Source organism: Hakea prostrata, chromosome 4 (genome assembly GCF_041222555.1).
Source record: "Hakea prostrata isolate BN-2017 chromosome 4, UWA_Hpros_2, whole genome shotgun sequence".
Taxonomy (NCBI): Eukaryota; Viridiplantae; Streptophyta; class Magnoliopsida; order Proteales; family Proteaceae; genus Hakea; species Hakea prostrata.
In genome coordinates this window covers 35972541-35988577 of record NC_142603.1, presented here as the reverse complement: position 1 = coordinate 35988577, position 16037 = coordinate 35972541, and the positions used below count along the sequence as shown (strand labels likewise).

Genomic DNA, 16037 nt, shown 5'->3' with positions numbered 1-16037 from the left:
TCCTTAGCTCATCCCGAAGGAAAAATTGAAGATGTCTTGGTAAGAGTTGATAAGTTCATCTTCCCGCTGATTTCATTGTTCTTGATTTTGAAGCTGATAGAGATGTGCCCATCATTCTTGGAAGACCCTTCTTGGCCACATTGGAAAGACTTTGATTGATGTGCATAAAGGAGAATTAACTATGAGGGTAAATGGAGAGCAAGTCACTTTCAATGTTCTCCGTGCAATGAAATCTCCAGATGAGATAGAGCAATGCTCAATGGTAGATATCATAGAGGAGCTGGTTTTAGAAGAAGTTGAGACAAAGGGTAGTAAAGATCCATTAGAGCTTTCATTAACATCTGAAATTTCACAAGTGGGTGATGAAGCAGGTAGCTACATTAAATGGTTAGATGCAAGACCAGCTGAGACATTAAGAAAGAATGGATTTGATCCTCTTGTATTATCTCGAGCATGCAACTCAATCTCCTAAGCCATCAATTGAAGAGCCTCCGTGTTAGAATTGAAGCCTCTTCCAGGACACCTTAGGTATGCCTATTTGGGTGAAGGAAAGACACTTCCAGTTATCATTTCAGCAAAGTGCTAAAAGCAGAGCAAGAAGATATGTTAATTAAAGTGCTGAAGAAATACAAAGCAAAGCATTAGGATGGACCATATCGATATCAAGGGAATCAGCCCATCAATTTGCATGCACAAAATTCTGCTGGAAGACTGCTGTAATAATTCTGTGGAGCATCAAAGGAGGCTGAATCCAATTATGAAGGAAGTGGTCAAAAAGGAAATCATTAAATGGTTAGATGCTCGGGTGGTGTATCCAATTTCAGACAGCAAGTGGGTGAGTCCAGTACAATGTGTCCCCAAGAAAGGAGGAATGACAGTTGTGGAGAATGATAATAAGGAGTTGATACCTACAAGAATAGTGAGTGGGTGGAGAATATGTATGGACTATAGGAAGCTCAACAAGGCTACAAGGAAAGATCATTTCCCTCTACCCTTCATTGATCAAATGCTTGATAGATTGGCTGGAAAAGAGTATTATTGCTTCTTAGATGGATACTCTGTGGTACAATCAAATAGCCATTGCTCCCGAAGATCAACATAAGACCACTTTCACTTGCCCATATGGTACCTTTGCCTTTAGAAGAATGCCTTTTGGTCTTTGTAATGCCCCAGCCACTTTCCAAAGATGTATGATGGCCATTTTCACTGATATGGTGGAACAATTTGTAGAGGTGTTTATGGATGATTTTTCGGTTTTTGGAGAAACTTATGATGAATGTCTCACTCACTTGGCAAAAGTTCTACAGAGATGTGAAGAAACCAATTTAGTCCTCAACTGGGAAAAATGCCATTTTATGGTTAGAGAAGGGATTGTTCTTGGACACAAGGTTTCCAAACAGGGTCTAGAAGTGGATAAAGCCAAGGTTGCCATTATAGAAAAATTACCACCACCATCAAGTGTGAAAGGGATTAGAAGCTTTCTTGGACATGCTGGGTTTTATAGAAGGTTCATAAAAGATTTTTCACAAATATCTAAACCATTGTGTAGCCTGCTTGAAAAAGAAAGTCAGTTCAGCTTTAGTGAAGCATGTATGACAGCATTTTTAGAGTTGAAGAAGCAGCTGATCTCTACACCCATCATTGTGGCACCGGATTGGTCTATTCCCTTTGAGGTCATGTGTGATGCTAGTGATTGGGCTGTAGGAGCAGTTTTGGGACAGCGTAAGAATAAGGTATTCCATTCAATCTATTATGCTAGTCGGACCCTATCGAGAGCACAACTGAATTACACTGTCACCGAAAAAGAGCTCTTGGCAGTTGTGTTTGCATTTGACAAATTTAGAGCTTATCTAGTGGGGGCAAAGGTCATTGTGTTCACAGATCATTCAGCCATCAAATATTTGATACACAAGAAGGATGCTAAACCAAGGCTGATTAGATGGATCTTATTGCTTCAAGAGTTCAATTTGGAGATAAAAGATAGGAAGGGGACCGAGAATCAAGTGGCTGACCATCCTGTCTAGGTTGGAAAATCCAAACCAAGCAGCTGAATTTGAAATTAAAGAAGTCTTCCCCGATGAACAACTCTTTGTTGTTTCCCTCTCAACACCTTGGTATGCTGATTTTGCTAATTATTTAGCCAGCCGGACTTCTACCCCCTATGATGCCCACTCAACAAAGGAAGAAATTTTTACATGAGGTTAAAAGGTATTTCTGGGATGAACCATTCTTATTCAAGCTATGTGCAGATCAAATATTGAGGCGTTGTATCCCTGAGGTAGAAGTAGAGGATGTGTTGAGGCAATGCCATGACTCCCCATATGGTGGACATTATCAAGGAGATAGGACAGCAGCAAAGGTCTTGCAATCGGGGTTTTATTGGCCAAGTATGTTCAAGGATGCCTATCAATTCATTCAAAAATGTGATAGATGTCAAAGAGTGGGAAACATCTCAAAAAGGAATGAAATGCCCTTAACCAATATCTTGGAAGTAGAATTGTTTGATGTTTGGGGAATTGATTTCATGGGGCCTTTTATTCCTTCATATGGCAAACTTTACATTTTAGTAGCAAGTGGACTATGTATCCAAGTGGGTGGAGGCTGCTGCTTGTTCAACTAATGATGCAAAGGTGGTTATTGACTTCATGAGAAAGAATATCTTCACTAGATTTGGTACTCCAAGAGCCATAATCAGTGATGAAGGTTCACATTTTTGCAACAAATATCTTGGAGCTCTATTGTCTAAATATGGAGTTCGTCACAAAGTTGCCTCAAGCTATCACCCCCAAACAAATGGACAAGCTGAAGTTTCTAATAGACAAATCAAGTTGATTTTGGAGAAAACAAGATGCCCAACAAGGAAGGATTGGTCCATAAGGTTAGATGACTCCCTTTGGGCCTACCGGATCGCCTACAAAACACCTTTTGGAATGTCACCATATCAACTTGTGTTTGGAAAGGCTTGCCATCTACCATTGGAACTAGAGCATAAGGCATACTGGGCAATTAAGAAATTCAATTTTGACTCTACTTTGGCTGGTGAGAAGAGAATGCTACAACTCCATCAACTTGATGAATTCAGGCTCCAAGCATATGAAAATGCCAAACTCTACAAGGAGAAAGTGAAGAAATGGCATGACAAGAAAATCTTGCAGAGGGTATTTGAACCAGGTCAGCAAGTTCTGCTGTTCAACTCCAGACTCAAATTATTTCCAGGAAAGCTGAAATCAAGATGGTCGGGTCCTTTTACAATAATGACAGTATTTCCACATGGAGCAGTGGAGTTGCAAGAGGGCATCTCTAACAGGAAATTTCTAGTCAATGGGCAGAGAATCAAGCATTATTGGGGAGCACCATTGGAGCGGGACAAATCTTCAATCAACCTTCAAGAGGCTTAAAAAGAAGGGAGGTCACTTAGATTTCATTATTTTTAGTTTAATTGTGTGCTATTAGTTCATTAGGTGTTGAATAAAAAAAAAAAAAAAAAAAAAAAAAAAAAAAAAAAAAATGAATGATAGATAATTTGCTAACATGTATATTTTGATGTGCAAGGAGTGTGGGGAACAAAAAGAGAGTGATTGGGTGTTTTGCCAAACTTATCATTAAATCAAACTCATTTGAACAGAGCATGTTTCAATATCCAGCAAATTTCACTATCTTTGTAGTAGCGATGTGGCCACAATGCTACTACAAAGTTTTGACCCTCAGCTACGGGTCTTGCATGTTCTGTTAACACATTCCATTCTCTGTTGAAACTTACATTACGTGTTCGTTGCTATAGCAAAGCTGCAGCAAAGCTACAACAACGATTAAACCACTCACCCGACCCGGTTTCATCTCAAACCCAACCAACCCATCAAAAATACACTTCAAACTTCTATCAGACCATGCTGAACCCATACTGATTCGAACCAATTTCATTTTTTTTAAACCCTTCTAAACCAATACCAACCCAAACCCATAAAACCTCTCATTTCAAACCCAAATCAACGAAACACTCAGCTCACTTCGTCGACTCTCACGGCTCCATCGTCTCCTCCACTGCAACTCATCCTCCTCTTCTCTTCCATTTTCTGTTTTTCAAAGATTTTCACACCTCCATTTACCTACATTCACCCACCAAAGCAATCTTCTTCTTCACCGATAGCCCATCTTTCACAAAAACCCTAACTTTTTCCCCCATTCCATCCTCGAATCACTTCTCAGAGGACTACCGGTGCCGTACTGGGTTTCGGGCATGTTTTTGTGGTATTTCGACCTTCCATCTTCCCTACACCACATCAGCTAAGTGTTCTCCCCATTTCTTTTCTTTCATTCTATATTTTTGAACTTTCCGATTTCGTTGTGTTTTTGTTGAATGTTCAATTTGTGGTTTGTGGGTTATGTGTTTGTTCTTATGCTGTCTTAGTGTATGTTTTCGTTAGGGTATATACAACTTTTCTTATTTGTTTAGGTGTTATTTTGGAGCTACAATCACTTGCACACACCAATACAGCATTTCTGGGTCATCGTTACCCTATGCTCATATCCTCTGTTTTTGTGCTTGCCATTTGCACCTAAAACAACATAGAATTTGTTTGTTAGTGTTTGTTTTTGTTTGCTTAGTTATAGTTCATTGTTTGTTAATTGTTTGTTCTTGTTTTCTACTTTTTATGGTGTCTCTGTTTTTGTTAGATAAGGTATGTTTTAGTGTTTGTTTGATTAGTTATTTTTATTTTTTTTATTTTCTACAATTTGTTTGATTAGTTGTTGTAGTGTTTTTGTTAGCTAAGGTCTGTCTTAGTGTTTGTTTGACTTCAATATTGGTTGTTAGGGGCCAACCTTGTGCACTCCATTCGAAATGGCCCCTAAGAAGAAGAGCAGAACAGACCCTAGTTCTAGTGCTTCAATGAGTCCCTCTTATTTTGCCTCTCCCATAGCTGAGAACCGCTTCACATCCATCTCCACCAAGAACTTTCTTCCGGAGAAGGGGTTCAAATTAAAACCCAATGAAGCACAAGCCTTTCCATTCATCCCATCCATTATAGCTAGGCATCATTGGGAACAATTTTGCACCCATCCTGGTGCCTACATCCCTTCCCTAGTCTACGAATTTTATGCCAATCTCACTTGCCCCATCTCGGGATCAAGTCTATGTTAGGGGGATGCACATACCTATAGATGGACCATCCATTAATGCCTATTATGCATTGGACAATGTGGAGGATGAGCACAATGCCTATCTTGCTTCAAGCAGATCCAACCGCCATGCATAACATTATCCAGACTTTATGTTCTCATGGCACGGAGTGGTCCTCCTCCACCCAAGGTGCATTAACTATTGCCCGCCACACCTTGCAACCGGCAGCCAAAATTTGGTACCATTTTTTACAGACCCACTTGATGCCCTCCACGCATAGTCAGACTGTTTTAGTGGATAGAGCTTTGCTCCTCCACTCTATTTTGGAAGGGCGTCAGGTTAATGTGGGTCATCGCATTCATGAGGCCATTTGTGCTTGTGCTGCTAGGCAAGGTGGTAGTTTAGCTTTTCCATGTTTAATTACTGCTTTATGTTTGGCTAACCATGTTGATGTGCAGGCTTCTGATGTCCATACACTCAACAAAGGTGCCATTACACACTTCAAGTATCACTCGCATGCTTACACCTAGTTCAGCTCCCCCTTCCAGTGCACCACCTCTCTGCAAAGCATCAGCCATTCCTCCCACTTCTTCTACCTCTGGTGCTCCATCCTCTAGTAACACTCAATTGGAACAACGCCTCAGTCAAGTAGAAGCCACCCAATTTCAAATGATGTTGGAACATCAAATCTCTCGTGACCTCTTCCTTGGTTATATGCGTTATGTGGCTGCCCGTGATCGCGCCCTTGAGTCTAACTTAAGGATGAATAGCAACCGGTTCCAATCTTTTCCAGCTTTTCCCAACTACCTCTTCGCTAATCCTTGGGGCCAAGATGGGAACTACATTCCTAATATAGATGAGGAGGATGAAGCTGAAGCTGCTGCTGATGATGAGTTCCATTCATTCGATGATGATGATGAGGCCTAGCTTGTTCAGGGAAGTTCTGTTCTCTCTCTTCTTTTACTGTGTTTTCCTTTTATTACCTTACTTTTTTTTCCTTTCTTTCGTTGAGAGGACACTTGCTCATCTTTAGTTTGGGGGTAAGTTTGGCAATGTTCCAATAATTGCATATGTTATCTTCATGATATGGATGTCCCAGTTAACGATTAATTTTCTTAGTTTTTTTTTTTTTTGTGATTGTATAGTTTAAAGTTGCTTGTCCAGTTTTAGAGTAGCTGTTTTGGGTAGATGTTTTGTGTAATTAATCGGCTTTTCATGAAATTTGGATGATTGTTAAGTAATGTGAATGTCAGTGCCTCTTACTTTGGTTTTGTTGGAAATCTTAGCACAATTTTGCTATAATGATATGATGTCTGCATTTACTCATGTTTGTGATGCCATACTATTGATGCACCACGTGATGTTTCAAGCTCTAGAGAACCTGGGGAAAGCTGGATCAATGTGAAAGTTTTTAGGATTTTAGAATTGGTTAAATGAGAACCTCAAGACTTACACATTAGGGATCCCCATTTGGTTGTTTCCAAGAACTTTGTGCATTGTGAATATTGATTGAGGTTTGACCCCTTCCCTTCCCTAAAAGAATAATGCTCCGCTGATTTGGGTTGCCTAGTAACCAAGAATATGCATGTAACCCATGTGTATTTTTTACGTCAACAGTGGCCTGAAATATGAGCATTAATAAAAAAAAAAAAAAAAAAAAAAAAAAAAAAAAAAAAGGAGAATAATGTTCATTTGTTTTGGGCAACCTAGTAACCAGGAATATGCATGTAACCCATGTGTATTTTTGACGTCAACAGTGGCCCGAAATATGAGCATGCAAGGCACTCTTGTTTGTGATCTTGTTGAGTAACCGGGTATCTTCATCACAAATGAGCGATATTCGCGTAAAAAGGCAAGATGACAACATAAAAAAAAAAAAAAAAAAAAAAAAAAGTTCATAAATAATAAGTTTGGGGGTCAAATGCTCAAAAGAGTATGAAACAAGTTCTTGGGGTTGTAAAAAGATATGGATTCCTAATTAGTGGAGAGGTAATCATTTGGTCAACATATTAGATCAATGAACTAAACTTGATGACCATGATTCAGCTATACTAGGGTGATGCGGGGCAAGATCCTTAACTTTCACACACACACTTGAGAGCATCCTGATGAGTAAAGTATGACATCTAAGTGTTATTGGCCAGATGTGTTGGATCTGAAAATTTAGAAAAAGATTGAGAGGCAACTTCTGTCTAACACTCATCCTATTGCATGTTTAAGCCAGGTTATTTGCTTTTCTTTTCTTTTGATTTCCTCATGCTTTCATTAGTAGTTAGTTGTTGTTTTCATTTGTCTTTATTGCTCGAGGTCAAGCAATGTCTTAAGTTTGGGGGTGTGATAACTCTATGAAATAGAGTTAAGATTTATAACTTTTATACTTGAGATGGCTTGATTTAGGAGTATTTTGTCTTTGTTTTAGTGATAGTATTCATTAGGTGTTGTTTTATTTAGTCTCAACATGTTGCATTTTGTTTAGTTCATTTTTGTCACATTGCATGAATTTCCCTTCTTTTTATGGATGAATTTGACTGTTTCTCTTTCTCTTGAACATGTAGGTGAAGATTCATAATAGAAGAACATGTCCTCTAACTTTGTTTTAGAGTTGTTGCTGCATTGCTACAACAACGGAGCAGAATATTCTCAGATCCAATTCAAATGGAATTGACCAAAAAGGGCTAACTTAAGTGGACTAAATTCTTGTAAATACATGATGGTTTTCAGCCCTTGATCTCAGGAGGAAGGTTCTAATCCTATGGCCAGAATCTAACCTAATGATTGAAGACATTTATGGAAGAAAGAGAAGAGAGGCAAGGAGGACAAAAGGAGAAATTCGACCAAGGGGTGGAGGAGAGACTCGGCTGAGAGGAAGGAGGTAGAGAACGAATCCTGGAGCTCTTGTGGAAGCAAGGAGCTGCTGGAGTTGCTGATTTGCTGAAGAAGAAAGCTGGAGCTCATGTGGAAGCATTGAAGCCTTAGTTTATTCTTGTTTTTATAACTCTATCTTCTTATTTTCTAGTCTCATGTGAACTATACTTGGTTTTATGCATTTGAATTATGTTATGGGCTAAATCTTAGCTGTGTTGGAATGATAGTAGTACCTAAACCTGAATTTTGATATGTAACTTGTCACACCCCGCCCGCCAGGCCCGGTTAACCGCCCGACAACCCGCGGATGTGAACCGTCACAAGATCCATGGTTTTAGTCTATCAATAATAATAAATACAAATACAGATAATCAAGAGCAAGAATAGTGCAATAGTTAATAAACAGGTTACATGAGTCCAAATACTCCGATAAATATCCAAGAAATAATCAAAGAAGGAAGATCAAGAATCAAAAGTAATATCGAGTTCAGCGGAAGCAAAATAAGTAACTAAATAGTCTTCATCTTCAGGAGGCTTCATGCTCAGCAAGTTCATGTATAGTGCTGTCTGTGCCACATCAGCTTCAAACAAGAAGGCTCTTTTATACGAATCATCTCCAACTTCTGACGTTGTGCAACCATCTGTACAGTTTATATAATACATACAATGAAAGGAATGAGTTCCAACGAACTCAGTAAGGAACAAGCAATTCTCATATATATGTCAATACAATCCACGAATGCACATATGAAATGATATGGATGATATGCAGAAATATGAATGCTACTAAGATCTAACTATGCAAGTCTCTAAATGGCTGACATGCTTTAAGATATACACCAGCCCTCCTTTGGGTAAGTCTCATCACTCTGATCCGGCAAGGACTGGTTACCTCTGTAGGGATCCTGGGCAAAGGGGTAAGTCCACACCGGCTCTCAAAACCGTGGCTGGGGGTTAAGTCAACACTCTCTCACCACGACCATTGGCAATGAGTACTTGGCGCATGTCGGGGTTTCTAATCCAATGCAAGGTCATAATGGTAACATACTATATGAAGTCCAGATACTTCCCCTATGGCACCAACCAACTCGGTTCAGTATCCTTCGCAACCTAGGAGTAAGAATCCTCACGGACTGGATACCTCTGTTGGACTCCACTCCTTAACCCTATGGTCATCCACATATTATTGGGGCGGATGCTCTCATGACTCCTCGCGACACCCGGTCCGCTCCTTGGACGTCCATGAGCCCAACCCTAACATATGCAACCCTACCATTACATGACCAATAGTGGACCACTGAGTCTCCGCACGGACTGGTTACCGCTGTTGGATGAAACATAGTCACGTCACCATTGTCACGGGTCACCCGGCTTCAATTCCCCTGCCGAAAGGGTAATAGCATGTGGGGTACCTAGCCATGCAATTCTAGACTCCCTAAGTATGTCATCAAGTAATCATGATAGTCTTTGGAGACATCAGCAGGCATGTGTCCCATTCCACAGACCTTCGATATCCCAAGCCAAGATATCCCAATGGAATACCCCTTCCATCACAATCACACTACAACACTCTTTATCATACCATGAACAGTTGTGCAATATCATAAAAGATGAAGTACATCAAGGAATACCACAAACACATGCTTTATACAATTACAGCAAGTTACATGATCAAAGAATAGTAAATAGAACAACAGAATCATCATGTATATGTAATTGCATATAAATAAGAATGCATGTCCTTACCTGTAATTTAGTAGAAGTCCTCTAACTTGCAATCCAAAAACTATTATAAGACTTTTATTTGAAACAGAGAACACCTAGGCATAGGGTTACAAGAATGTATAAGTCACATAAACCAAATTGAATCAAAACCGAAATCTATTTGGTCACTGTTTACCAGCCGGTCGCTTGTGCCGGTCGCTTAGGTTAAGCGACCGCCACTAGTGACCGCCCCTAAAATGATGAGCTTCAATCCGAAACTCAGGCTTCTGATTACTCGATTTCAATCCGGTTTTCGAGTAATCTCATCCTAAGTCTCGAATTAAACACTCCCAAAGACAAAAGGGTAAGAGAAAGCAATCCCCTATCATCAGTGGATTATCCCTAACCCTCTCCTTTATTGAATTTTCCATCTCACAGAAGCGGGGTTCCGTTTATGGTTATTCCATCTCACGCGAGATAAAAAAAGGGTAAAGAATAACCAAGGGGTAATCACAGTGACGAGGAAAAAGGGTAAAACCAAACTAACGGAGATAAAAGAGTAGAGAACGAAGGGTTAGTTCAATACCTCACACCAGAAAGCCAGAGAAGAAGAGAACTGATCCTCCAAACCACTATCAGTACTCCAGAGACTCTTTCGGATCTTCCCCGCAGCCGTCTTAACTCCCAAATAAGAAATAACGAATAAAGTAATCGTTAAAGAGACGGAGTTTGCCTTTTATAGAAGTGCGGGGGGCAAAATAGGGCAAAATCCCCGAAAACAGACCGGGCGGTCGCTTGGGCCGGTCGCTTAGGTTAAGCGACCGCCACTAGTAACCGCCCCCATGAAATTTGTCATACAAGGGTGCTTTGCTCATGGGGTTGAAGACCAAGTACAACCAAACCCAAATGAAGACATGGGGGAGATCATAGTCCGAAAAATCAATCATAATAGGTTTGTAACCAAGAGGTTAGGGTTTCATCATAACATATGGCTCATGAAAAGGTTATGATCACGGAAAGAGAGGGAATGATTGTTATCAAGAAAATAGCGAGAAATCATAGGAAATCTAGTTTATGTTAACAGAAACATTACCCATGAGGTTTCCCTCACATGGAAGGTTACAAGAGGTTTCCAGAAAGATCATTCAAGGGTTAGGGTTTCAAGGAATTTATTTGGCTAGGGTTAAGATCATGATGATGATCATAGATCTCAAAGAATAGAATGAGATCATGGAATAGATGGTTGCAAGAATGCATCATCTTCTTCCTGATCTCAAAAAGAACAAGAACGAAGAAAGAATAATTAGAAATCCTAATTAGGTTAAACATGGATCATGAAGAAAATATAGTGATCAAGTTTAGGTTAACACAAATATCACCCAAGGGAAAGAGAAACAACGAATCAAGATTCACCCATGGGAAAGAGAAACAAAGAATGCACAATCTGAAAAAGGTGTTGGGGAGTTTCCAACAAATAAAAGAACAATAGGGTTTCATATATGGTTACCTCTCATAAGAGTTGGTTACCTCTCATGAGAGTTACCCATAATTAATTCTCACAAAAACAACCCAAGATAGATAAAGGAAAATCTCATTAGTATTTCAAAATAAAGAATGGAATTAGAAATGGTCTACTAATGAGAGAAAATAAGGTTCTCAATTAAAGTGAAGGGAAACAAATTCAAATCATACAATTAGGGATTTACTAACAAGAATCCGTGTATCCCACGAAAAGACTAAGGAGAATAAAGATTCACCCTTAGGGCAAGGAATTTACAATCAAGAAAGGTTTTGGGGAGGGTCCAATGAATTAATAGAAAATAAAAGGGTTGCCAATTGTTCCAAAGAAAAACAAGGATCAACTCCTCAATCATGAGGACACAAGGGAAGGTCATGGTAATAATATGAGACCTTCCCCACAATAATAAAGATAGGTAGGAAATTAGGGAAAGTATCATTAAGAGCTTTGGTGGAATCAAAATCAAGGATCATCGCCATATGGCTTCAAGATCATAGAGTGAATTGGGGGATTCACTCTAGGGTTAAAAGAATTAAAGAAGAGGTCATTACAGTAGTGTAACACCCTTCTCAAAATCAGAATATCAGAAGTAGAGAAGAAAGAATGAATTAAAGAAGAAGCGAATTGAATACCAACCTTTTAGAAAAGGAACCGATGAAGAAATCTGAATAGATGCTTGAGGATCTTTCTTGGCTTCAAAGGAGAGGTTCTAGGGATCTTCCCACGTTCTCCCAAGGCTTAGAAACAGATTGAGAGTGAAACACATGGAGTTCCCCCTTTTAAATAGCACAAAGAGTTCAAGAGTTACTAGGGTTTCACCAAACTGACCAAACTGACCCCGGTAGTTGATTGGTTGCCAAAGAGGAAGTTCAAAGGTCGATCCCACACTATCTAGAGGTTTAGAAACATGGTGGGAATAGTTTACCACGAAATTAAAAGAAATAAAGCTTTTGAAAACCTTCAAAACAGATATTTACCAAAATGCCACTGCCTGGACAGCTTATTCAAAACAAAGGATTTAATGGGCCAAACTTCAATATTTTTGGATGGGCTTCTTTCAATACATCGTACTACTTACCTAGTATGGAGGGAAGTCTTCAAACTAGGTCCAACTAAGCTTTAGGTCCATCAACCAAGTTCTTCTTCACAAATAAATAGTTCAACACCAAATCAAATAAGGTTTCCATAAGGAAACACCATCATCAATATCCATGGGTTTTGGGTCAAACACCATATCTTCTACTGAGATGGCCCACAAAGACATCTTCCTTCATTTTCAAAGATAGTAAAACTGAAATCACGGTCAAACTTCAAAGTCAACATTAAACAAACCCTACTTGACCCAAAACAGATCGGGTGCCCCCCCAAATAGAAGGGGGGCCCCCACAAAAAAAAAACCTTCTCTTTATTTTAAACCCCCCCCCCCATAAAAAAAAAAAAAAAAAAAAAAAAAAAAAAAAAAAAACTTTCCCCCCCCCCCCTTCTTAAAAAAAAAAAAATAATAAAAAAAAAAAAAAAAAAAAAAAAAAATGTTTTTTTTTTTTTTATTTAATTAAAAAAAAAAATAATTAAATTTATTTATTTATTTTGAGTAGAAAAAAAAAAAAAAAAAAAATAATATATTTTTTTTTTTTTTTTTTTTTTTTTTAAATTGCATTCTTAATTCAATTCTTCATAGGAATATGCTGATGTTGATTTAGGATGCTAGCTTATGTGTATTGGAAAATACCATATTGCCATTCATTCCAAGTTCTTGATTTATCTTGGGGTTGTAGTATTGCTTTAGTATTTGTGTTTTAAAATTCAGGGGAAGGGAAACTTGATTCCTAACACACTTGTCACTCATTAAGTTTCTTCCATTGCTCAAATCTACATTTTAGTTCCTTAGTTTTCTTTACCTGTCATTTGGTTAATTAGTTAGACAAACACCAATCAACCTTGTTAATTTCATTTAAATCAATTTTATTTTTTACATTGAAAGTTAAGGATATAATTCTCCGTGGGATCAATACTTTACTTATCATTTATTACTTGATTGCGATGCATATACTTGCGTGATATCTTGAGATACAAGCAACACTACCTAAAGAAGTATGGTGCCACGGCTTAAAGCATGTCTACCCTAGATGACCAACATACTTAGAGTTAGAATCATATCACATCATATGTCTCATATCATCTGCATCATTTTATGATTATCTTGTGGCTTATGTGTTGTGGAATAACTACCTTGCTAAGTTCTTTTGAGCTCATTCCTTTTCTGTTGCAATATTTGCTAGACTACTCTACAAGTGATTACTCTGATGGTATGTTCCTTGAGGCGGACCCGGATACCTCATACTACTATCCGGAGGCTAGCTACAATGAAGACTGTGGTGACGGTACCGAAGTAGATCCTTCGACGTATCAGGGTTAGCCCTTGGATAGTTTGGGAGCAGCCATATTGGATCTCTATGGTCTTCACTTTTGAAGAAAATTTATTTATTGTGGAGGAGACTTATGCGTAGTTGCCCACCCCCTTCTTTTGTGACAGTTAAACTTGGAGGAATTGTAATAACTTTAAATTTATTTTCATAACTTGGGATTTGTAATTTACCAGTTTTGACCTCACTTTCTGCTTGATTGAAGGAGTGGATTCCGCCCACTACCTTCTTAATTTATCTGATAAGATATTTACTTCAGCACTCTGATTATCTTTGGTATCTCACTTCCGAATTCTGTTATTATCAATTGTTAGTTTAATATTAATTGTTTATAATTGTGTTATCGTCGATGTGGATGATGTGGTCCCTGGACTATGGATCTTCGGGGTTGTGGATCACATCCCGGGTATGCCAGATAGGGTATCGGCTGGGTGGATGTGACACTTATGATCTAAATCGTATTCCAGTTATTCATTCCTTAGCTCTGCGCTTCTAGCAGAGCCGTTTGTGATTAAGTTCATCGACTGACTTAGCCTTTGGAGGTGGACTCTAGACCCCAGTGGTCGGGCCACATCTGACGCTTTCATTTTGCAGGTCATTCTAAGGAGATCTAAGGGTTGAGCAGATTTTGGACGCATCACATATTCTCTCAAAGTCATTCAAGGTTTCCATAATGGAGTCTTCATTATCAACCTCCATTAGTTCTAGGTCAGGCTCAATGGGTTCAAATGAGGGGGTCCACAGTTGTCTTCTACCTTGACTTCAGGTCTTTGGACCTACAACATAGATTTTCGGGTTAGGTTTGTGAGGGGTTTCACATCAGGGTCTATAAATAATCATACGTTCACCATAAACAAGAAGGCCTTCTAGAGTTACTTCATCTAGCATTGAGATTTTCAACTTGCTTTCTTATTCTAAAGCTATGTGTTTCACTGACTTAATTGTTAGAGGCGTTACCCAATCAAACCAGTCGAGCACATTTTTGCAGGTTGATTCCCTTGCACTACCGAGTAGGATTTTGAAGCAAGAGATATGATCAGGTAGAGGACAACAAGAACTACCTAACTCCAATGTTGTATAGTAGCCTTCAATGGTTTTTCAGCCTGTTAGGGTTTATTAATTATTAATATAATTATATGCCCAAGGATAAAACTTGAGAATCACTTTTAGAGCAGTTACAAAATATAGGGTTATATATTTTGGTAACCACCGCATAAGTGAGTGTGATTGCACTACGTGAGTTCAGCAGAAAAGGACAGCTCCCTCTCTCTCTCTCTCTCTCTCTCTCTCTCTCTCTCTCTCTCCAAGAAAACACAGGAAGGAGTTATTCTTTGATAGTTTCTTCTCCTTTGCTTTAGATCTCCATACCATACTTCCACATGGCATTTGGGTTGTGGAATTTATTCCCTTTCTTAGAGATTGTGGAATCAAACTGGTGACAAGATTGTGGAGGAACGAGGACGTGCATCCAAATTACTTCCACTGAAGATATTCTATATTATTAGGAAAGTGAATACAGGTAATAATATCTTTCCCCTTCTATTATCGAATAGAGATATATAGAATATTACCAACATTAGTATCAGAGCCAAGTTCCCACAATTCTCGGTTCCTCCCTATTGTTTGTGTTTTCTTGAATGGATCCATTTAGGATCAAGGGTTTAAAGAAACCCGTGGAGAATCCAAGGTTTAATAGGAAACCCATGGGAGAATTGAGAGGGTTTTAAGAAATCCTAATTTTTGGGTTTGAATCCAAGTGGGAGGATCCTTGTGATTTCCTTTCTGTAAAAAACTGCATGAATTGATAATCTATGAGAATCCATTTTTGTTTAGTGGTTGTTGGATTTTTCGTGCGATTTTTAGGAAAATTTTTGGTGAAAAACAATTTTTTCCCCCTTTTTTACCAGTTCTGTAGTTTATGAATAATTGCAGATGTCGTTTGGTCACTAAGGACCAGATGGACGTCCGTCTGATCACAGTGGACCAGACAGATTTTCCTTTTGGGAGACGGAAGTCCGTCTGGGCCATACGGCAATCCATCTGGGAGATGGATTTTATGAGATTCTTGGTCTGTCCAGTTTAGAATGTGTTTCTAACTTACTGGATACCAGTGGCCCGACAATTTGTGTGATATTTAGGCATTGAGGGCCTAATGGGGCCTAGTAGGAGCTAGTGAGGTAGAAGCGTTCTGTGTGAACCACCTCATAGCATAAACATGATTGGATGTTTTATTTTATTAAAACTGTTTTAATTATGGGTCTTTAATCATGTTTCTAGCACAGAATGAAACTAGTGTATAAGTCTATGTGGGTTTGCATGAGAATTTGATTGAATGTTTGTTAGCATCTCTTTTGGTTGAAATGCTTATCCCATAGGTTGATTATGCTAGTGTGATTTGTTGTTGTTT

The 16037-nt window shown here is 38.8% G+C and overlaps 1 pseudogene; it reads left to right on the top strand.

Moving 5' to 3' along the window:
* The first annotated feature begins 646 nt into the window (after positions 1-646).
* Positions 647-6046, top strand: LOC149018754 (uncharacterized; annotated as a pseudogene).
* Positions 6047-16037: the final 9991 nt, after the last annotated feature.